At 42.1% G+C, this 25,207-nt stretch overlaps 1 pseudogene; it reads right to left on the minus strand.

Moving 5' to 3' along the window:
- Window positions 1–4,171: 4,171 nt before the first annotated feature.
- LOC123943808 lies at window positions 4,172–23,693 on the minus strand (annotated as a pseudogene).
- Between the last annotated feature and the right edge of the window lie 1,514 nt (window positions 23,694–25,207).

Genomic DNA, 25,207 nt, shown 5'->3' on the forward strand with positions numbered 1-25,207 from the left:
AAGGTCAATATAGAGAATCAGTGGCCTTCTTATACAAGAACAATGAAAATACAGAAAGGGAAATTAGAGAATTGATTCCATTTACTATAGCACCAAGAACCATAAGATACCTGGGGATAAACCTAACTAAAGTGGTAAAGGACCTGTACTCGACGAACTACAGAACACTCATGAAAGAAATTGAAGAAGACACAAAAAGATGGAAGACTGTTCCATGCTCTTGGATTGGAAGAATAAACATTGTTAAAATGTCTATACTGCCTAGAGCAATCTATACTTTTAATGCCATTCCGATCAAAATTCCACCAGTATTTTTCAAAGAGCTGGAGCAAATAATCCTAAAATTTGTACGGAATCAGAAGAGACCCCAAATTGCTAAGGAAATGTTGAAAAACAAAAACAAAACTGGCGGCATCACGTTACCCGATTTCAAGCTTTACTACAAAGCTGTGATCACCAAGACAGCGTGGTACTGGCATAAAAACAGACACATTGACCAGTGGAACAGAGTAGAGAGCCTGGACATGGACCCTCAACTCTATGGTGAAATAATCTTCGACAAAACAGGAAAAAATATTCAATGGAAAAAAGACAGTCTCTTCAATAAATGGTGCTGGGAAAACTGGAGAGCGATATGTAGAAGAAGGAAACTCGACCATTCTCTTACACTGTACACAAAGATAAACTTGAAATGGATAAAAGACCTCAACGTGAGACAGGAATCTATCAGAATCCTAGAGGAGAACATAGGCAGTAACCTCTTCGATATCAGCCACAGCAACTTCTTTCAAGATATTATGTCTCTAAAGGCCAGGAAACAAAAGCAAAAATGAACTTTTGGGAATTCATCAAGTTCAAAAGTTTCTGCACAGCAAAATAAACAGTCAACAAAACAAAAAGGCAACCCACGGAATGGGAGAAGATATTTGCCAATGACAGTACAGACAAAAGGTTGATATCTAGGATCTATAAAGAACTTCTCAAACTCAACACAGAAAAAGCAGATAATCATATCTAAAAATGGGCAGAAGATATGAACAGACACTTCTCCAGTGAAGACATACATATGGCTATCAGACACATGGAAAAATGTTCATCATCACTAGCCATCAGGGAGATTCAAATTAAAACTACATTGTGATACCACCTGACACCAGTTAGAATGGCCAAAATTAGCAAGACAGGAAACAACGTGTGTTGGAGAGGATGTGGAGAAAGCAGAACCCTCTTACACTGTTGATGGGAATGCAAGTTAGTGCAGCCACTTTGGAGAACAGTGTGGAGACTCCTGAAGAAATTAAGAATAGAGCTTCCCTATGACCCTGCAATTGCACTGCTGCGTATCTACCCCAAAGATACAGATGTAGTGAAAAGAAGGGCCATATGTACCCAGTGTTTATTGCAGCAATGGCTACGGTCGCCAAACTGTGGAAAGAACCAAGATGCCCTTCAATGGATGAATGGATACGGAAGATGTGGTACATATACACAATGGAGTATTATGCCTCCATCAGAAAGGATGAATACCCAACTTTTGTAGCAACATGGACGGGACTGGAAGAGATTATGCTGAGCGAAATAAGTCAAGCAGAGAGAGTCAAGTATCATATGGTCTCACTTATTTGTGGAGCATAACAAAGAACATGGAGGACATGGGGAGATGGAGAGGAGAGGGAGTTGAGGGAAACTGGAAGGGGAGATGAACCATGAGAGACTATGGACTCTGAAAAACAACCAGAGTGTTTTGAAGGGGCGAGGGGGCGGGGAAGTTGAGGAACCAGGTGTTGGGTAATAGGGAGGGCACGTACTGCATGGAGCACTGGGTGTGATGCCAAAACAATGAACACTGCTATGCTGTAAATAAACAAATAAACGAATAAAAAAAGAGAGAGATAAAGCAAATATGACTGAACTCTGAAAAAAAAATTAGTAGGAGTAGTAATAGTAGTAGTAACTATTATTATTGTTATTATTATATTAGTAAATAATTTGAGAGGAGGTAAAATGACATTATTGTTGTATTAGGTATCTTCTAATTATTTTATTTTTTAATTATTTTTTAGATTATTTATTTATTCTTGTTTTTTTTTTTTTTTTTTTTTTTCTCTTTTTCTTTTTTTTTTTTATTTTTTTTCTTTTTTTTTTTTTTTTTTTTTTTTTTTTTTTTTTAAAGATTTTATTTATTTATTTGACAGAGAGAAATCACAAGTAGGCAGAGAGGTAGGCAGAGAGAGTGAGAAGGAAGCAGGCTCCCTGCCAAGCAGAGAGCCCGATGCGGGACTCGATCCCAGGATCCCGAGATCATGACCTGAGCCGAAGGCAGCAGCTTAAACCACTGAGCCACCCAGGCGCCCAGATTATTTATTTATTTATTTGACAGACAGAGATCACAAGTAGACAGAGAAGCAGGCAGAGAGAGAGAGAGAGAGAGAGAGAGAGAGAGAGAATAGTAAGCAGGCTCTCTGTTGAGCAGAGAGAGTCCAATGTGGGGCTCGAACCCAGGACCCTGGGATCATGACCTGAGCCAAAGGCAGAGGCTTAACCCACGTAGTGACCAGGCGCTCCAGGCATCTTCCAATTATTTAATTGATAAAGGCACAGGAGTACCTGATCCATTTCTGCAGAGTGTGAATTTGTTAGAAAAACTGAGACTCAGAGGCATTAAAGCATACATAGGGGCTTTAGCATGGATTTGTTCCCAATAGTAGAACCTGCAGAGCCCTACAGGAAACCACTCTCTTGCCAACCTACCTCTGCTCCTGCCACTGGTCCTGGGACCTGTCGTCAGAGGTTCCTGAGGTCCCCATGTAACAAGGTTCCTCCTCCCCTTCAGGGCTGCTGCTATCACTACATGGTGGTCTGAGGGTCTCACTTAGCAGGCGTTCTGAGCTCTGGGATGTGCTGGATGAGAGCTCTGTGCTGGAACTTGACCATCATCCCTCTATCATAACACTGTTCTTTCAACCTTTCCTCCAATAACCTCTGTCTGCCAGTCTTCATCCCTGCATCCACCATCTGTCCTCCTCCTTCTGGTCTCTTCCATTAACTTCATGAGGATTTACTAACAGTTCACTGTGCTTTTGTCCAACATCCTCATGATAATTGTCAGTGACTAAAGGAACTACATAGATAAAGCCTCACGGAATTTGTCCACCATTGTCCCGTGTTCATTCCCTTGATGTCATCATGTCCTAAACCATTTCAGCTCTTGACCTTCCAGTCATGCATTAAAACCTCTGGGTTTCATGAGTAGAGCTGACTCTGCCCTCTGCAATATTCTGTCTCATCTGTGTTATCATCATCGTCACTGTTCAACCACCCTGCTCAAAAGGACTCCAGTACAGTGTGTTGAGGCAAGTATTCTTGGATATAAATTTAGTACAATTAATCTAATAATCATGGAAATTAGAAGTTTACAGAAGTAACAAATATGGAAACCTGGACCTTATTTAAGGTAAGATTCTGTGAGTTACTCTCAGCCATGCACAACAGCCATGTGACCAGACCAAAATCAAGTTACAGGACAACTCAGTAATAACAGGTTAAGGAAATGGTCCTTCTTATGTCTGCCCAAACCTGTCTTCCACATCAATTAGTTTTCTATGCACTTGGCCTTGCAGATTCCATACTGTGCAGATGGGACCATGCAGCATGTGGCCTCAGGCGGTGACTTTTCCCTTGTGGGGCCATGAATGTGAAAGTCATCCATGTTCAGGCTCATGCTTCTATTGTCTTCAACTAGTATTTCAGTGTCTATCCATTCCCTATAAGAAGAAAGCTTAGTGGTGTGCATGATGTAGGACTTACAAAGACAGCCCCTATAAGCATATGTGTGCATGTTTTGAGTGCGCATGTGCTCTAACTTCACTTAGTTCTGTGGATACAGTTGGTGTCACTGGTCATGAGGTCAAGTGTGTGACAAACTTCACAAAACAGTGGCCCACATTTTGTTCAAGGTGCCATTTTGCATTCCCACCAGCAGCGCCTTGCTCTGTTCCAGTGCCCTTTTTATCCTGGGGAAGTTGTGAAATGCCTTTCCCTTCACCTCTGAGTCTTCTCTGTGGCTGGCAAGGGGAAGCAGTGTCTGACCTGAAGGAAGGACCTCGATCACTGAACTGGTGCATGCTGGGACACATGCTCCAAATATCCTCTGTAGGGCCCATGGCCGACTGCCCCAAATGTATGCCAGGAGCAGATTCATTACTTTGCCTGGAATGTAATTAGGAAATACCTGCTGCAAGGCTCCTCAGACACTCCTCTGTGCCCGTTAAGGCAGGAGTAATTCTGCCACATGAAGAATAATTCCCGTCCTGTACTAAGAAGTAAAAACACATCCTTCTCACTAGAGATGGAGACTTTGGATCTGAAGAAGCTGGAGAAGCAGACCTTGTTAATCTTTTACTAATCTCCTACCCCAGGACAAATTATGCCTAGAATTCCGCATTAAGTAAAGCTTCCAAATACCTGTTTTCATTTTCCTATAAATTCCTCACAAATGTATCATCTCTTTGTCCTAAATGTGAAAAAAATAACTGCCTGCCTATTCATCTCTCTGGGTCTCAGTTTCACTACATGCCTTCTGTGCACATGTAATAAAACGTTGTTTTCTTTCTCCTGTTAATCTGTCTCATGTCAACTTAATTCTTTGTCCACCAGAACCTGTGGCTGAGGGAAATTCTTCCTCCCCTGCCCCTCACTAGACTCTGTGTTCAGCCACAGTGTGCTTTACAATGCAGACACCAGTACTAGACGTGAAACCCATAACCCTGTGTGCTGGTTTGAAGACTCCAGAAATCTGCGTTTCTGGCATGAGGGTTCTTGATTTTTTTAAAAGACCTGCTCTTACATTATCATGAAGACAAGCTTGTATTTCCAGTGTGTGTTGTGGGTTCACTGGGTCAGCCACTGTCTGGAACAGTAAGGCCCAAATAGACAGAAGAGCTGGTTTTCCACCAGAGTTCTCTTCTTGTCCTCCTGTAGTGGAGTGAGTTGGCAGCTAGGTCAACTAGGAGCCCTCCATCCAAGACATTCCTGCAGGGTGGTCACAGGATGTGGCCACACCTGAATGCAGATGGTGTTGGAAAAGTACAAGCCTCTGAGTGTCTTGGAAGGGGAAAGATATGGATATTGGTGTTGGTTCAGTATTTTCTGTAATCATGTGTCTGTGAGGCAAATAGCACACATGTGGATATTCTGGTGCAATTTACAAAATTACCTCCACAAACAAAGCTATCCTAGCAAGAACCTGAAGTGAAAATCCTGTTACAGAATTCATATGTTGTACATCTTTCATTAATTATGGGATAAAGTCTTATCCAACATAAGATCTGAAACAGTTAATCATGGATTCAAAATAAATTAATTTTAATCAATTACTGTTCAAGAAGTTGTGATATTTAATTCAGAGAAAAATCAATAGTCTTTTATGTCACTATTGTGTTTTAAATTTTATACTAGATAACTGTTCAAGTAATAAAAACAATGGGAAGTTGGTATTATAAAATCTTGAATGAAAATCCCAACCAGATTTTGACTTTAGGTTATTTTTTATAAATTATATAACACAGTAAATTTATCTATTAAATATAATTATGTGAATTATTTTTGGTTGTAAAATATATTACCAGTTATGCAAATAATTCCATTAAGACTTCTAGAATCTAAAAATATATGGATTTATATGTGTAATAATTCATCAGAGATTATCAGTAAATGAGTCCTACCAACGATATTACGGGAAGATGGATATTACAATTAGACCATGCATCCAGCACATTTTCTGCCAATGCATGTATATTAGAACAGAAAGAAATGTATATATAGCTTATAAGAAACACAACTGAGGACTGTCTGCTGATTATGCACGGAACAAATGGAGAGATGAGATTTGGGGACCAATGGAGAATACTGAAGGTCCACAGTTGTTCAAGAGCACTCAGTGGTGACACAGGTAAGTGAGAGAGTCTGTGAGGTTCTGCACACCTGGGAATCCTTGTTCAGGTTCATCTGGACCAGTGCACCCAACACAAAGGAGACTCCCAGGGGGCAGGTACATTAGATTAGTAACTGTTCTTAGATATTCCTGAAATGACTGAGATACACGCACAGGACAGCTGCCAACAGACAGAAGACCCCCTAGTGAGTTTCCCTCTTCTTGGGACCGACCATCCCAAGGAGCTTCATGCTGAGATGAGGACTGGGACTGATCCTGCTTCACCTACAAGGGCACACATTCACCTCAGACACAGAAAGTGGATTCCATGCAGACACCCTTCGGATGTTACAAGAATAGAAAGGCATTGAGTGGAAGGGTCATTCCTGTGACTCCTTTGATGGGTGCAGTTCAGTACTGGTTTCATGGGAAATCAAGAGAGCAAACTGCCCAGAAGCTATTTATGAATTCTCTAGGGGAAATACTGGCCAGTTGATGGGACAAAAGCAGGGATATGAGAGGAAGTGGCAGTATTGTCTTTTACAGTAGCTGATACATTATTTTACTTCTGGATCATGGTTTGAGCCATAGATCCCCATTTCAGCCCCACTTTAGGGCTCTGCCATCATGGTAGACATTCATTATTGAGCCTCCCTCCATCTGGCATCTCTGCGTCCCTCCAGAATCACCTTTGTTTTTACCTATCATAAGTTCGATGTGTATATTTGACACGAGATCAATGGCCCACATACAGAGTGTGTGATATATAAACACAGGTGTCACAGTCAACATTATTGACAGTGAGTGCATCAATTCTCCCTAAAATTTCCAGCATTTCCCCCTGGAATTCCTTCTTCTCTTTCCCTTGATTACCCTGTCCCCACATAACTATTGTTCTTTCTCATGTCAACTTATACTAGCTTTAATTTTGTAGAATTCATAATTGGGACATTGTACTTTATGTACTTTCCCTGTAGGGCTTCTATGCCCCAGAATCGATCCTTGTGAATACAGTCATGTTGCTGTCTGTATCAGGAATCACTGGTTTTAATGACTCACAGCTCTGAAGACAGCATTTGGAAGCACCAGCTGGAGGAAGATCTGAAAGAGCAGAAAGAAGCCACTTGCTTCAAGCCTCATCCACACACCCTCTTGCTTCAGGAGTTCTTTGTTCCAAAAACAGAAGAACTCCTGTGTTGTTTAGGAACTGTTTCTGCTGGCTGTGGAGAAGAGAACCAAAGGCATCAAGAGATGGGACAGAGAAGGTTGAGTTAGAAGCTCAGAAAGACCTGTCCATGGACGATGAGAGGCACCAGGAGGAAGAACAGCATGGGAGGAGCTGTCCTGCTGCAGAAGAAACCTGTGCACAAACAAACCCGACACTCAGGCACCAGGATGTGGATGTCATGTCAAGTGGCCAGCCTCTGACTATGCCCATAACTCCCACATGCTCCACTCAGTTCCACTGCTAACCTCAGCTGTGAGCTGCAGTCACCACCTGGGAACAGCAACTGCTTTTCGCCTCAAACCAGGAGCCTTCTTTCCTTGTCAGCAGTGCACGGAGACCGGCCATTACTTATGAAGTCTACTCCTTACATGTACCTGCTCTTGTGTATGGGGACAGAACAGCAGCCATATTCTTCCCAGGCTAGTTCTAGGCACCATGTAAGGTAGTCAACCTATCAGACATTCTTTCCACTAGTTCATGCAGTGAACGTTATGAAGAGGCCATTGTAGTCTCTGTGATGATGACAAAAAAACAAACAAACAGAACAAAACAAAACAAAACAAAAACATGTTTTCTGGACACCGAGCATTCTGAAGGCCCACAAATGAATACTAAATGCATATCCTTTAGTCTTTACCCAGAAGTTCTGTGTACAGTTATATAACTGTGTAATTCATTAACTAATAATTATTTGCTTCTAACTGTACAGAGGATAGACCTTCATGGCCTCTGTGAATAAAGCAATGAACAGAAATAGAAGAACTCTCCTTCATGGGGCTTACCTTTGAGGAGGGAAGACAGACCATAAGCCAGTAACAGTCCTCTCTTTCTCTACATGGTAAAGGATTCTCTGACTGACTCTGGTGTGGAGAGTAGTTAGGAGTGAGATAGGGACATGGGAGCTTGGAATATGGAAGGTGAGGAGATTCCTGCTGGTGTCCAAGTGAAAACTGATAGGAGCTCAGTCCAAGGTGGCAGCAGTGAAGGGGTGAGAAATGGTTGGATTCTGAGTATGTCTTGAACTTGTCACTGGCAAGACTTGCTGACTAATTGGCCATGGAGTGAGAGAAAGTGGCAGTTAAGGAGAGCACCAAGCTATCAGCCCCAGAGTTCGGGGTCTCCCTCCTTCATCCCGTGAGAAGTGCCGTTCCACCCCATTCCTCATATCTCTTGTGGATTCCTGGAGGGTTTGTTCACTGTGTCTCATTATCTCCAGCAATGCTGTTTCTCCTTCTCTCCATGTTTTGGTCCTTTCTGTCTGTCTATCCTCTGTAAATTTCTCATCCCCACCCTGCACATTGTCTTAACAGTTCTCTGATGTGTCACTATCATTCATGTATTTCCATCTGGCTTATTTTTTGTAATATAAATTGCCCACTTTTTATTTTGCTTCATTCAGATAGGAGAATAAATGCAGCCCTTATGTTGAGGTTTCTGGAAATAGTGTCCTTGAGAAGTATGGGTGGGGAGGATACTTCTACACCTTTTTCTCCATTCCAAACTACCCCTTCCAGACACAACCATGATGACATGGTCATGTGTGACTGTCCAGAGGGTTTACATTACATCAGTGCAAACAGCTTAGAATTGAGACACGGGTATCCACTGCCTCCTGCTTCCCAGAGTCCCTCTGCTTCTGAGTGACCATCTATGTCTCCTCATGATGGTTTGCCTAGAATTGGGATCTCTCTCTCAGGACCACATCGGATTACCTTCCTTTATGGTGTAGCCTCCCCTTCGTTCTGAAGCTCAAAATCTGCACTTTTATCTACCAGAGAATGTCAGAGTCTTCTCCTTTTAGGCCATATCCTCGAGGGAGCTTGTTCTGGCACACTCAGAGGTCATTCTGGAATTTTCCTGAAAAATGAACACATCGTCTGATAGAAATTTACTGACTTTTCCTGAAAAATACATCTGTCACTGTAGCTTATTCATTTTGCAAAGCCTAGCTCATGTACATATATAGATTGTTATAATTCCCACAATTTCTGGGAAGGACCCTCTGTTGTTGCAAACTTGACTGCTGTTTCGTTCTATCCAGAGGTTCTCCACAGTGTGTCCCTGCAAAGTGGAGCATTGCTTGATAAACAGGTCTCCACTGGAGCTGCTCCAGTGTTTAATGGAGAGGAGACCTGGACACCTCATTGGAACACAAGATAAGGTGTTACTGATTAATGTCAGACAGGAAAAGTACTGTGGGAGTGTAGAAATTCCTGTTGGAGGTGAGATTTCAGTTCTGAAAGATGTTTCTTTCTTTTCTAAGTAAGAACTACCAAAGTACAATGTGTTTGAAACAATTAATATAATATAGACCTTAAAAAAGAATCACTGGTTTTAATGATTAGAAGCTGTCCAAAGAATGGACATAGTGGGATTTTATTATTTTAAGAAGTTGTTTGGGGGTCGAATTTTTTCCAGTGTCTCTACAATAAAGTTGCTTCCCTCCAAATGTGTAGCTGAGGTTCTCAGAAAATATAGTATTTATATGCTTTCCACAACAACAATGAAACTGAAGAAGATACAGAGGAATAATTTTGCATCATATGCTAGTTTCTCTGCCCTGTTCAGTTTCTAATTTACATAGGTGATTTTGAAAGCTCAATTCCAATCATGGGAATATAAATAAAATGTAATTAAAATTAGGAAGTTTCTGTGAAGATGCTATAAGGATATGTGTAATATGTTTATGTCATAAGTGTAAGGCATTTTTGGAAAATCTTGATGCCCATAAATATACTAGGGGCTAACCATGGAATAGAAATCCAGGGTATCATTTATAGTAATGGATTAAAGAATCAGCATATAATTCAAATCCCTGTCCATTAAGGGAGTTGGTGAGTCTAATTTTATGTGGCAATGATATCAGCCTGTGGACAGAATCTTATTTCTGATATGGGATCTGTGTCTCTGTGGCAATGAGATGATTCTGTTCAGGGAGAAAGGAGAAGTTCTGTTGGGACATTCCTTCTTCTCCCAAAGTTACCTTCAGAAGAATCTCTCCTTTCTCCCAGTCCCTGTTTGGGTCTGCCTGTCACCTTTGGGAATGCTGTCATTATGTCCACCCATGATGGGGGTTACCTGGCATTTGAAAGTGCCACATAATTGATTTTACATCAAGATACTGGAGGCAGTCTGGCTGTAACTTCCTTTAGATCATCTTCAGTCTCTCACCTTTTTGGTGTCACCAGGAGATATCAAAGCCTGTTAGTTAAATGTTCTGATGTATCATGGTGCAATGTAGAGACAAATTAGTTACAACCTTGATTCAGTACTTGGTAGGAAACTCATAGAGAGAGTCAGAATATTTCCTTCCCATGTATCATCATCATCATCAACAAAGTCCTGGGTAACCTGGACGGTGGTAAATTGTGAGAAACCAGTCTTCAGGGGCCCATAGAACACAGGTAGATGGAATTAATCCCATGTCCACCCTCCATGGCATGTGCATATGATTTATTTCTTGTATGTGCACTTTCCCATGTTGTGAAGTCAGTCCTGAAGCAAAGTCTCCATCCCTTCCTACAGATGAAAGTCTTCTTGATTTGTCTTTCTATCCTGGGTAATACCATCTTTATATCCAATGGCTGAGATTCACACCTGTCAGCTGTCATGATGGGATAATGGTGCACAGTGTGGTATAGAGTCAGATACCACATGATCATCATATCCACAGTCTTCTGGAAAGCTTGAGAAAAAAGCATCTTTTTTTATTCGTTTATTTGTTTATTTACAGCATAACAGTGTTCATTGTTTTGGCATCACACCCAGTGTTCCATGCAGTAAGTGCCCTACCTATTACCCAACACCTGGTTCCTTAATCTCCCACCTCCCCCCGCCCCTTCAAAACCCTCTGGTTGTTTTTCAGAGTCCATAGTCTCTCATGGTTCATCTCCCCTTCCAGTTTCCCTCGACTCCCTCTCCTCTCCATCTCCCCATGTCCTCCATGTTCTTTGTTATGCTCCACAAATAAGTGAGACCATATGATACTTGACTCTCTCTGCTTGACTTATTTCGCTCAGAATAATTTCTTCCAGTCCCTTCCATGTTGCTACAAAAGTTGGGTATTCATCCTTTCTGATGGAGGCATAATACTCCATTGTGTATATGGACCACATCTTCCTTATCCATTCATCTGTTAAAGGGCATCTTGGTTCTTTCCACAGTTTGGCGACCGTAGCCCTTGCTGCAATAAACATTGGGGTATAGATGGCCCTTCTTTTCACTACATCTGTATCTTTGGGGTAAATACCCAGCAGTGCAATTGCAGGGTCATAGGGAATCTCTATTCTTAATTTCTTCAGGAATCTCCACACTGTTCTCCAAAGTGACTGCACTAACTTGCATTCCCACCAACAGTGTAAGAGGGTTCCCCTTTCTCCACATCCTCTCCAACACACGTTGTTTCCGGTCTTGCTAATTTTGGCCATTCTAACTGGTGTCAGGTGGTATCTCAATGTGGTTTTAATTTGAATCTCCCTGATGGCTAGTGATGATGAACATTTTTTCATGTGTCTGATAGCCATTTGTTTTTTTTCTTTTTTTTTTTTTTTTATTTATCTGACAGAGAGAGATCACAAGTAGGCAGAGAGGCAGGCAGAGAGAGAGGAGGAAGAAGGCACCCCGCGGAGCAGAGAGCCCGATGCGGGGCTCGATCCCAGGACCCTGAGATCATGACCTGAGCTGAAGGCAGTGGCTTAATCCACTGAGCCACCCAGGCGCCCCTCTGATAGCCATTTGTATGTCTTCGTTGGAGAAGTGTCTGTTCATATCTTCTGCCCATTTTTGATATGATTATCTGTTTTCTGTGTGTTGAATTTGAGAAGTTCTTTATAGATCCTGGATATCAACCTTTTGTCTGTACTGTCATTTGCAAATATCTTCTCAATGTACAGAAATCAGTGGCTTTCTTATACACTAACAATGAAAATACAGAAAGGGAAATTAGAGAATCGATTCCCTTTACTATAGCACCGAGAACAATAAGATACCTGGGAATAAACCTAGCCAAAGAGGTAAAGGACCTGTACTCGAGGAACTACAGAACACTCATGAAAGAAATTGAAGAAGACACAAAAAGATGGAAGACTGTTCCATGCTCTTGGATTGGAAGAATAAACATTGTTAAAATGTCTATACTGCCTAGAGCAATCTATACTTTTAATGCCATTCTGATCAAAATTCCACCGGTATTTTTCAAAGAGCTGAAACAAATAATCCTAAAATTTGTATGGAATCAGAAGAGACCACGAATTGCTAAGGAAATGTTGAAAAACAAAAACAAAACTGATGGCATCATGTTACCCGATTTCAAGCTTTACTACAAAGCTGTGATCAACAAGACAACGTTTTACTGGCATAAAAACAGACACATAGACCAGTGTAACAGAGTGGACAGCCCAGATATGGACCCTCAACTCTATGGTCAAATAATCTTCGACAAAACAGGAAAAAATATTCAATGGAAAAAAGACAGTCTCTTCAATAAATGGTGCTGGGAAAACTGGACAGCGATATGTAGAAGAATGAAACTCGACCATTCTCTTACACCGTACACAAAGATAAACTCAAAATGGATAAAAGACCTCAACGTGAGACAGGAATCTATCAGAATCCTAGAGGAGAACATAGGCAGTAACCTCTTCGATATCAGCCACAGCAACTTCTTTCAAGATATGTCTCCAAAGGCCAAGGAAACAAAAGCGAAAATGAACTTTTGGGACTTCATCAAGATCAAAAGCTTCTGCACAGCAAAGGAAACAGTCAACAAAACAAAAAGGCAACCCACGGAATGGGAGAAGATATTTGCAGGCTTCTCTTTAAAGGCTCATATTGCTCTCAGGGTCTTGACGAGGAGCTCCAGGGTTATGTTGAGATGGTTAACCCATAACCACCCCCTTGTCAAGTATTTCCACATCCTTCCTGATGTCTCTGGAACAAGATCTCTCCCTCTCTCCAGTAGGAACAGGCTGGGAATTTTCCAAAATATTCAGTTCTGCTTCATACTGATTAGTGATTATGTCTTCATATCATTTGTTCTTCCCACATTTTACCATAAGAATTCCAGAGACACCTTCTGATGCTTTAAACCTTTGCTCAGAAATTCCCTCAGCCTCTTACCAAGTTGCACCTCTCCCAAGTTCTTCCTTTCAGGTCTCAATGCAAACAAGCTCTCTACCAGTCTATAGCATAGGTCACTTCCCCTACATTTCACAAAGGCACATTCCTCATCTTGTGTATGACATCATCATAGTGGCCTGTAATATTCATGTCTTACCACATACAGTTGACAAGCATTTAGATACTCTCTAGGAAGATTGTGGCTTTCGTTGTATGTCTCTCCTTTCGTTCTGGGGTCTCCCATGAATCACCCTTTATGACCACCTCCTGACAATTATAGGGTTCTTCTGCACACGTCACAGAAGGCTGCCAGCTCTTACCCATTACTCAGATCCAAACGGCTTTCATGATTTAGGTCTTTGTTACACAGCACCGGGCTTCTCTGGATGGTATAACAGAGAGCATAAACAGGGTAGCTTAGCAATAAATGTCTCACATTTCGGGAGTCTTCAAAGTGCAAGATCAAAGTATTGGCATATTCATTATGTAGTGACTGCCTCCATCTGGATCATTTGGCATGTCTTTAAACTGTGTCTTCATATGACAAATGGAAGGTTTTGAGAATCCTGTGGGATCATAACAGCTCTGATTCCATTCATAACCTAACACTCTCCCAGAAGCCCTTGCTCCTTTGCCATCTCATTAGATATTAGGTTACAACGCTTGAATTTGCAGGGGACACATATATTCAGATCATAGTGCACTGAAAACTGTGACCCAAGCATTGAGTTTACAAATGTGCATATGCCAGGAATCAAAACTTACAAGGGCAAAAGCCACTCACAAATATATCCACAGGACCCACAGGACCCACAAGAAAGTAGGAAATTTGAACTGTAGATGGTGATTTGATGAAAGTTCAGTGTAGAGATGTCTGAGTTCAGGCTCCTGTGTAATTGGTGGCAGCCTTAGGAGTGTCCTACAAATTCGTGTTTTAGGTCCAGAAGCCCCATCTCATTCCACCAGGAAAGAAAGGACGAACATTTGCTGTGCTTCAGTGGTGGGGAAAGATCCTCTTGAGAAACTTGTCAGATAATTCAAGACCTGGGGGAATGTTAATGCCAAAATCCACTGCATTCTGGTTTTCTGGGTGGAGTAAGGGAAGCAACCACCATCTCCCCTACCCTTAGGCCTTCCTGTGTCACCTCAGTGAGGCATAACCTGAGATTCTCTTGTGAGGAAGACATCATAGGTCTCAGGTCAGGGATAGAAAGAACAACTATAGACTGTAAACATCTGTCTATACCCCTACCCTTATGCCCCTACCATAGGGATCTTCTATAATAATAACAGAAGAAAAATCAAAGGGAGCTAGAAAACCAGAAGGTTTTTTTTTTTAATTCTATATGGAATCCAGATCAAAATGAGACAAAAGCAGGGTCATCATAATTTCTTCCAGTCGAAATAAGTCAAGCAGAGAGAGTCGAGTATCATATGGTCTCACTTATTTGTGGAGCATAACAAATAACATGGAGGACATGGGGAGATGGAGAGGAGAGGGAGTTGAGGGAAACTGGAAGGGGAGATGAACCATGAGAGACTATGGACTCTGAAAAACAACTAGAGGGTTATGAAGGGGCGGCAGGAGGGTGGGGGGGTTGGGAGGTTGAGGGACCAGGTGGTGGGTAATGAGGAGGGCACGTACTGCATGGAGCACTGGGTGTGATGCCAAAACAATGAACACTGTTATGCTGTAAATAAACAAATAAAAAAAATGGAAAAAAAAAGAGCAGGGTCATGATAGAAATCTTACTGTTGTCTCAGTAGTTGATACATTATTTTTCTTCTGAATCACCTTTTAGGTTATAAGTCCTACTTCAGTCCCCCTTTAGGGTTCTGTCATCACGGTATATATTCATTATTGAGCCTCACTCTACAACTAGCACATGGTGAGTATCAGGAAAGAGTGACAGGGCTCCAGCCCCATGAGACTCAGGGTCCAGGACAGGTTGAGGGAGAAGTTACAACAGGGCAGAATGAGGTCATGGTGGCTTTCTGTGGGATCCTAGAGTGACAGCACTGGATGAGCAGGAATCCACACTCTACCAGCAAGATATCATGATTCATATGGGTTTCCTGTGTGGAAACCAAGAAACACGTTTCAGACACTTCCCTCCAGGCTGCTCTCATAGACTCCAAAGCAGGACCCAGCAGTACTGCAATGGATTTTTCTCTCTGACCTGTCACCCTGCTTCTTTCACTGGGGGAAATCAGAGAGCATATCCCATCAAGTGGACTGCCTTTCCACCCAAGAGATGGAGCGGTGCCTCCACAGGGACAGTTACTGATCATGTGTCCACCCACTTGGGTAATGAGCCAGAGGATAAACTGGAGCTAGGAGGACAAGGACCAGTTTTGGTAGATGTCCTGGGGGTATTTTCAAAACCATGTGGAGGCAGTGTGTTCCCGCTGAGGGCAGAGAACCATCACTAGGCTGTGCAGTTGCTTTTCAGCGATGATGAGAATTCCCACAGGTCTTTTTTTGGAGAAAGAAAAACAGGATATGGATGAGGTTGATGAAGGAACTTTCCCTAGGTACTGGTTAGATCTCATCTAAACAGAGACAAAGTTATCTCATTCTGGTTGACTGCATGGAGAATATGAGAAATTAGAGATCAAAGAAATAACCATATATATCCCTGTGTGAATCTAGAGAGGCTAGAGGGGAAACCCCTATCTCAATAGAAAGCTCCTCCCCGGCCCCGGATCCTGGATCTGATTTGTGTCTGTGAATCTTGAGTGCACCCTGAAGATGTGAGCACCCCCTGGTGCCCTGATCACCTCAAGAGCCCTGAACTATCTATCCTTCTGCCCTAAGCACTCCCTGGTTCCCTGAGAGCCCCTGTGCCCTGAGAGCTTCCTAGTGTTTTGAGTAACTCCTGGTGACTTGAGAACATGTTCAGGACCTGAGCTCCTTCTGATGAACAGAGGGGCTCCTGGGGCCTTGAGCACCGCTGCAGCCCAGCTACTCCTGTGTCCCTGAAAGGAAGTTTGTTTCTTGGCTCACCCAAGAGTGTACACACTGCATACACACATTAGAGTAACACACAGTGGTGTCCTCAGCTCTCAGGCTGTTCATCTGCAGAATCAGCATGTTCTTTACATTGTCTCAGGAGATGGTGAATTGGTCCTTCACAGTGTCTTCATAGTATATGTAACTATCACCACTCATAATGTCTGAGACCCACTGCAGCCCCTTCCCTAAAGACTGGCAAACCTAATCATGCCGTAGTCCCTGAAAGTGAACCCAGAGGCTGCACAGGAGAGACTCAGGGACTCCCCCAGGCTTCACCATGTCTTCCCCAGACTCCACCAGCTTCATTTCCCACTGGACATCTGCAGATACAAGACATTCACGAAACTGTCCTTCACTTACTGTTTTTCTTACTCATATCCACTTTCTTATTCAATGTCTCTTGTTCTCTGTAAATGACGTTTGAAAGAGTAACAAGGAAGACCCAGCCAAGAATAAACTCCATCATGAGCTGTCTGTGTTCTCTCCTGGACATGTAATGGAAACCTGGGAATCTTGAGACTGGGGCTCCCATCCCAGCTGCAAGCTCGGGACTGGCCTGCTTTAATGAGCAGAGGGTGGACACGATTAGCAAGTCCCTTGACTATATAGCCAGCATGGTATCTATACTGACAGAGAGGACAGTAACTAGAGCAGGTGTGACTGCCTTTGATTTGGTGATACTGACAGCATTTGGGAAAAGATGAAGTTTAATTATATGATTTTCAAAGCACCCACCTGTTTTCCATTTACCAGTTTGATTTCACATAGTCACACATATTGGGGTGTAGGAATCATATTTCCCCTTAAAGTAACATGATCCTATACTCAGAATTGTGGAGGGTTTGTGAGGTGTCCAAGAACACTCTGGGGTAAGGGTGAGCCCTGGGATTTGAACCTGTGCTCCTCCCATAGGACCTGCTACCCCACTCTGAGCCCCCTTCAGGACAGAGTGCACAGGCTTATGAGGAACATGGGATCCTGCCTTTAGCGAGTACAAGATGAATTTGTTCTTTCTAGAATTTATGTGAAATACAGAATCAGGGTGCATGCAGGTGTTCTTTCAAGTCTCTAAGGTTTCACTGTCACTGGGTTCATCACAAGTCATCTCTGGGATTATTTGTAATAGTTTTGATGAGTGTGCTTGATCAGGATGAACTGCACAGAGGCAGAGAGTGTAAGATGATAAACACGGGTGTCAGAATCAACAGTATCCAGAGCAAGCAAATCCATTTTCCACAAAATTTCCTGTATTTTCAATTCTTCCTTCTTCATTCCTTCTTCACTCTGTCCCACATTACTATTAATCTTCATGTTTTCTTACACTAGCTTTAATTTTCCATAATATATAATGTTATAATTGTATTAAATGTACATTTATTTCTAGGGCTTCTATTGCTGAGCTAAATATTTGACAATACCACCATATTTATCATGGTTTCTTATGGTGGGCCGCTTTCCGAAGATGACATCTAGCACAGTACGTCCACTATTAAGCCAATGATTGGGCTTGGGATTGGTCCCATGTTTCTTTATTTTTATTTATTTATTTATTTATTTTTACTTACTTATTTATTTTAGTTACCATACAGTATATTATTAGTTTTTGATGTAGTGTTTCTGTATTTCAATAAACTCACTACTCATGTTGGAGTTGCAAGAGCTAAAGAAATAAATAGAACAAACTTCAGATCAACAAATCCATGTCAATATACCTTCTAATTGTGGTCATGAGACAAACAATTAACTTAAACTCTTGGGAGAGATAAGACAAGTACTTACAGGGGCTAAGAACCAGCATCTTGGCATATTGTGAATACAGATCCCTGATGACAAATAAACTATCACAAGGTTTAGATAGAAATTTTAATGGATTTATTGTCATCGTGTGTACTAAAGATGTTATAGTGTTAGGTTCTCCAGGACCATATTTTTAAATCAATCCTCTTCTCATGCATTCCTACCTATAGGATGGGGACAAATCATGAAAAGCCTCCCCACACCCTGGTGGTCCTGGCAGGATGGGAGGAAGATGACTCCTAGCAGTAATGCATGGAGATCCATGCATCCTGTGTCTACCACAGAAATAAGAATTTATGTGCAGAGGAACCCCTCAGGAGCAGCATCCTGGGGTCACAGGTGGAGCTCCACAGGATCTGGGAGAAGAAGACATCACAGTCTCGGTTCTGTTGAGGACCACACACACTTTTTTTTTTTCCCCTTTTTATTAATATTTTCAGCGTAACAGTATTCATTCTTTTTGCACAACACCCAGTGCTCCATGCAAAACGTGCCCTCCCCATCACCCACCACCTGTTCCCCCAACCTCCCACCCCTGACCCTTCAAAACCCTCAGGTTGTTTTTCACATGAATGAGAGACTTAATCTTCAGGGAAATATAGGGAAACAGGAAGTTGAGGACACCCAGGGAACACTGGAGCTGTGGGAGGGGAAAACCGTGAAGAACAGAATGACTGTGTACTCAGAGACAGGCAAGAACACATGGACTTGGTCCACTGTTGGAGGAAGGGCAGAGGCACTTGAAGGCCCTTCCAGAGCCAGGTTCCTGGGAACACCTGAGGCTAAGGCTATGTTATCAAGTCAGAGTCCTTGTAGTCTTAAGCCTTCCACCACATTAACGACTGTCACCTGAGTAAAGCCAGAGGAGTGTACAGGAGAGTGGAAGCAGATTCTACATGGGGGAGCTCAAGGAGATCACAGTGTTGATCCAGGAACAGAAACAGGGATCTCTGGAGGAATCTGTACTCTTGTGTTTACAGCAGAGACATATTTCACTGCTGCTACCAAGACAGCCCATTTTCTAGTGGAGCCAGGAAGAGAGTCACACACTTCACAGCATTAGCCTCACAAAGAAAGGGTGTGATCATCTACAGGAAGCATAAAACATAACAATATAATACCAAGTACCCTGTGCATAGTAGACATTTATGAAACTCCACCATAATTCCAGGGGCTCCGTACCATTGGCGAACCTCTCTGTTCCACCCGCCCCTCTATTCTCTTGTGGTTCAAGTCCTGGGTGTGCAAGTTTGGCGACAGCAGATCCATGTACCAATCATGTGGAAATTTGTCAAAGCTGGGTCACTCCACTGTATTGGCAATTCAGAGCTGCTCCACTCATCACGAGTGGATTTAACTTCCCTGAAACACATTCACTACCAGATATGTTCATGTTTAAAGGACATAATAGGATGTTAGAGCTGTCAGATTTAGTTATCGATCCAATCAGTGTCACCTCCCTGGGAACTTCCTGGGTGAACCCTGATTTCTCAGTGACACATTTACATAAGTAACGCATTATCTGGTCCTGCAATGACACTTCACACATGTGTGACAGGGACAGGTCACCCCCTTTAACCTGTGTCCTTATCACTGCACTCAGTGATTTAGATCAGTGCTTTATGAAAATCCTTCTCTCAGTATCTTCATGAACAGAGCTGTGTATGCATATCTTGTCTCCTGGCTTTCATGTAGGTTGTTAATGTGAATTAAATAATAAATACACTATCTGCCTGATAGAGAGATTGAAGACCATGAGAAGTTGGCAGATACAGTTATGAGGACACATTTGGACCCTGTGTTAGGCCCTGGAGGAGTGGGCTGACCAGGTCGGGGACTGCAGATGGGAAGAGACACCCACAGAATCTGGGTCCATGCGAGTTCAACTCACAAGGTGTTCTATGGGTCCTTAATCTGCACATACAGAGATGAGTGTCCACCCTGTCTCCAGGGTTTGTGTGGACCTGGATAGAGACCAGCTGACATCACTGCTCAGAGGGTAGGAAATAAACAGGAATATTTATATTTATGTGGGTGTGAGTGGGTTGCTTTGGGGTTCTCATCCCCAGAAACAAAACAACTGGCATGTGGGGCTAACAGTTGTCTGTGGTGTGGACATTGTCAATGGCAACTTTTGCTGCATACTAGGGTGTGTTACCTAATCAGTTCAGAGACCCATTAAGAAAAGAATTGCATCAGGGCGCCTGGGTGGCTCAGTGGTTTAAGCCGCTGCCTTCGGCTCAGGTCATGATCTCAGGGTCCTGGGATCGAGTCCCACGTCGGGCTCTCTGCACTGAAGGGAGCCTGCTTCCCTCTCACTCTCTCTGCCTGCCTCTCTGCCTACTTGTGATCTCTCTCTGTCTGTCAAAATTAATAAATAAAATCTTTTTTAAAAAAAGAATTGCATCAAAATCTAAGAGGAGAACACAGGCAGTAACCTCTTAGATCCTCAACTGCAACAACTTCTTGCAAGATGGATCTCTAAAAGCAAGGGAAACACAAACAGAAAGGACTTTTGGGACTTCATCAAGATAAAAAATCTTCTGAAATGCAAAGGAAATGGTCAACAAAACTAAAAAACAACCTATGGAATGGGAAGAGATATTTAGAAATGACACTACAGGTAAAAGGGTTGATATCCAAGATCTATGAAGAACTTACCAGACTAAACACCCTAAAAACAAATAATGCAGTCAAAAAATGGGCATAAGGCATGAATAGACTTCTCTAGAGAGACATACAAATGGTCAACAGACACATGAAAAAATGCTCCACATCTCTTGTCACCATGGAAATATTAATCATAACCACAATGAGATATTACCTTTCATGAGTTGTAAAGGCCAAAATTAATAAGACAGGGAACAACAAATGTCAGAGAGGAGGTGGAGAAAGGGGAACTCTCTTATGCTGTAGGTGGGAATGCAAGTTCATACAGCCATTTGGAAAACAGTGTTTAGATTCCTCAAAAAGTTAAAAATAGAATTACCCTAGGACTCAACAATTGCTCTACTAGGTATTTACCCCAAAGATTAGATATAGTGAAAAAAGGGGCATATGCACCCCAATATTCATAGGAATAATGCCCACAATAGTGAAACTGTGGAAGGAACTGAGATGTCCTTCCACATATGAATGGATAAAGAAGATGTGGTCCATACATACAATGGAATATTACTCAGCCATCAGAAAGGATGAATATCTACCATTTCATCAACTTGGATGGAACGGGAGGGTGTTATGTCAAGTAGAATAAGTCAAGCAGAGAAAGATAATTATCTTATGGTTTCACTTCTACGTGGAACATAAGGAATAGTGAGGAGGACCACAGAGAAAGTCAATTATCATATGGTTTTACTTTCTTGTGGAGCATAAGGAATAACATGAAGGATATTAGGAGAGTGAAAGAAAGAGCGAATTGTGGAAAATTGGAGGAGGATATGAAGCATGAAAGACTGTGGACTATGAAAAACAAACTGAGGGTTTTGGAATGGAGGGGGTGGAGGGATGAGTGAGGCTGGTGTTGGGGCCTAAGGAGGACATGTATTGCATGGAACAGTGGGTGTGGTGCATAAGTAGTGAATCTTGGAACACTGAAAAATAAAGTAAAACAAAATAAAAAAGAAATCAGAGAGGGAGACAAACCATGAGAGACTCTGGATTCCGGGAAACAAACAAGGGTTACAGAAGTGAGGGTGGTGGGGGATGGGGTAGCCAGGTGATGGGGATTAAGGAGGGCAGGTGATGAGATGAGCACTGGGTGTTATACACAACTAATGAATCTTTGAACACTTCAGCAAATCTAATGATGTACTATATGTTGGCTAAGTAAATATTAAAAGAGAATATAGAATTTTTTTCACGTTTTTCAAATTTCTTTTCAGTGTTCCAGAATTCTTTGTTTATGCACCAAGTAAATAAGTGCTTTGAATGCCGCACTGGACCACTTAGAGTCCTTTATTATTTATTTGGGCCCTTTCTCTTTTATTTTGGTAAATTTAAGTGAGGGATTCTCAGGTGTATTGTGCTTTTTTTGTTCCACAAAGTGTCACATGACGTGGTGAGTACAGGGTTTTATACTTAACAGATGTAGCATTGAATATTATATCAGAAGTTAATGATGTGCTATATGTTGCCTAATTGAGTTAAAAAAAATGCAGACCCTGGTTTCTTTGATATATTCTGTGTTTCTTAGTTTCTATATAATTTCTTTCTGCTCTAAACTTGCTATTTCCTTCCTTCTGCTATATTTAGGATTCAGTTGCTCTTTCTCTAGCAGTTTTAGATGTAATGTTACATTGTTTATTTGACATTTTTCTTGCTTCTTGAGGTGCTCCTGTATGCTGTGTGTCTCTTAGGACCACCTTTGCTTCAGAGAACTTACAGGGTGCTGATAAAATTTTTCTACTCTTGGGGCACCTGGGTGGCTCAGTGGGTGAAAGCTTCTGCCTTCAGCTCAGGTCATTTTCCCAGGGTTCTGGGATCAAGCCTCGCATCATGCTCTCTGCTCAGGAGGGAGCCTGCTTCCCTTCCTCTCTCTCTGTCTGCCTCTCTGCCTACTTGTGATCTCTGTCTGTCAAATAAATAAACAAAATCTTTTAAAAAAAGACTTAAAAAGTTTTCTACTCATTTCTTAAATTTAATTTAATTTTTTTTAGTGGAGGTTTTATACTCGTGTGTGTGTATGTGTGTGCGTGTGTGATCTTCTGGCTCTGCTGGAGGTTCTTATGATCCACTGTGAGTACCACTGAGATTCTTATAAAGGTTTTGTTGACATGCATCAGGATATTTGTAATTTACTGGTATTTAAGGACAAGAGTAAACAAATGTAACTGACTCTTTTTTATTTTTTGCATGTTAGTATACTAAGTTACTGTAAGTCCTGTTACAACTAAAATTCTAAGTCAGAGAGTGAATAGGTAAGCACAGAATAATGTCAAGGAGGCTCCCTTGGGGAAACTGCTCTTTGGAGAGGAAACCCCAGACCCTGACAGGAAACGTGCCATAGACTCCATGTGCACCTGCTCCTGGGATTGAAGACAGAATTGGTGAGGAGTGAGCACCCTCTGCTGGTCTGTTATTCTTGTAGTTTGAGGTTTTTGTCTGGGCTCACACAGATGCCCCCTCACTGTGTCTTTCACACAATAATACAGGGCTGTGTCCTCGGCTCTCAGGCTGTTCATCTGCAGATACAGCGTGTTCTTGCCGTTGTCTCTGGAGATGGTGAATCGGCCCTTCACAGAGTCTTCATAGTATGTGCTTCCACCATTGCTAATGTATGCGACCCACTGCAGCCCCTTCCCTGGAGCCTGGCGGACCCAGCTCATCCAGTAGCTACTGAAGGTGAATCCAGAGGCCGCACAGGAGAGTCTCAGGGACCCCCCAGGCTTCACCAGGTCTCCCCCAGACTCCACCAGCTACACCTCACACTGGACACCTGCAGACAGAAGACATCCTGGTCAGGAAACTGTTACACACCCATTATTTCTCTCACTCATATCCACTCACGTCCTCAACGTCTCTTGTTCACCATGAATTACCTTTTAAAAGAGCAACAAGGAAAACCCAGCCAAACACAAATTCCATGGTGAGTTTTCTGTATTCTGTCCTTATCAGTGATTGTGGACACCTGGAAATCCCAGGACTGGGGCTCCTCTCCCAGGTGCATGGTCCAGGTTGGACTGTTTTATTCAGTGGAGGTAAGACCCTATTTGCATGTCCTCTGAGTACATAGTTAGCTCTAGAATTAGGTTCAATTCTTTACAAGTTTAAAGCAAAGATTGCATTGTTTGTAGATCGCTTTGTTTAGACAGCACTTTGACATATGTAGTCTTTGTTTGTTTATTTGTTTGTTTAAGACATTCATTTATTAGGCCCCTGGGTGGCTCAGCGGGTTAAAGTTTCTGCTTGATAGCTCAGGTCATGATCCTGGGGTCCTGGGATCGAGCCCTCCATCAGGCTCTCTGCCCAGCCAGATGCCTGCTTCCCCCACACTTGCCTGCCTCTCTGCCTTCTTGTAAACTCTGTCTCTCAAATAAATACATATTTAAAAAAAACGCATTTATGAGTAGGAAAAGTTTATACAGGACGTCAAGATTATAAATTCCCATTCAGATTTAATAATTCTATCAGAATCAAGGTGATATATCCCTTTAATATATGAATAAACTTTGCCAAAAGTACTAGGATTATCAGTTTCCAAGCTTTCTGTTGTGTTCCATTGTCCTGTGTGTCTGTTTGTAATGCCAGTACCATATTGTTTTGATGACGATAGCTTTGTAATGTAGTTTGTAATTGTAGTTTGGTTACTTTGCATGGCTTAGTTGCCTGTTTGCTTTCTTTATTTCTTTTAAAAAATTTTATTTATTTTTTAATTTCTTTTCAGTGTTTATGAACTCATTGTTTATGTACCACACCCAGTGCTCTATGCAATACTTGCCTTCCATAATACCCACCACCAGGCTCACCCAAACTCCTATCACCCTCCCTTCCAAAACCCTCAGTTAGTTCCTCCGAGTCCACAGTCTCTCATGGTTCACCTCCCCTTCCAATTTCCCCCAACTCCCTTTTCTCCATCTCCCCCTGTCCTCCATGTTATTCCTTATGGTCCACAAATAAGCAAAACCGTATGATATTTGACTCTCTCTCTCTTTTTTTTTAAGATTTTATTTATTTATTTGACAGAGAGAGATCACAAGTAGGCAGAGAGGCAGGCAGAGAGAGTGAGAGGGAAGCAGGCTCCCTGCCGAGCAGAGAGCCCGATGCGGGACTCGATCCCAGGACCCTGAGATCATGACCTGAGCTGAAGGCAGCGGCTTAAACCACTGAGCCACCCAGGTGCCCCTTGACTCTCTCTTCATCACTTATTTCACTCAGCAGTATTCTAATGTGTGAAGAGGATTTTTTCTTTTTTTTTTTCTATTACAGCATTTTAAAAAATATTGTGTTATTTTAGTGACCATGCAGTACATCGTTAGTTTTTTTGTTTGTTTGTTTGTTTTCCCCACAGTATACTTTTTCCGACTTTGTCAGAGATTATTTAACCATAAAGTTGAGGGTCCATTCTGTGTTTTCTACTCTGTTCCACTGTTATGTGTGTCTGTTTAGGTGCCAGTAC

The sequence above is a fragment of the Meles meles genome, chromosome 6 (assembly GCF_922984935.1).
Source record: "Meles meles chromosome 6, mMelMel3.1 paternal haplotype, whole genome shotgun sequence".
NCBI classification, from domain to species: Eukaryota; Metazoa; Chordata; class Mammalia; order Carnivora; family Mustelidae; genus Meles; species Meles meles.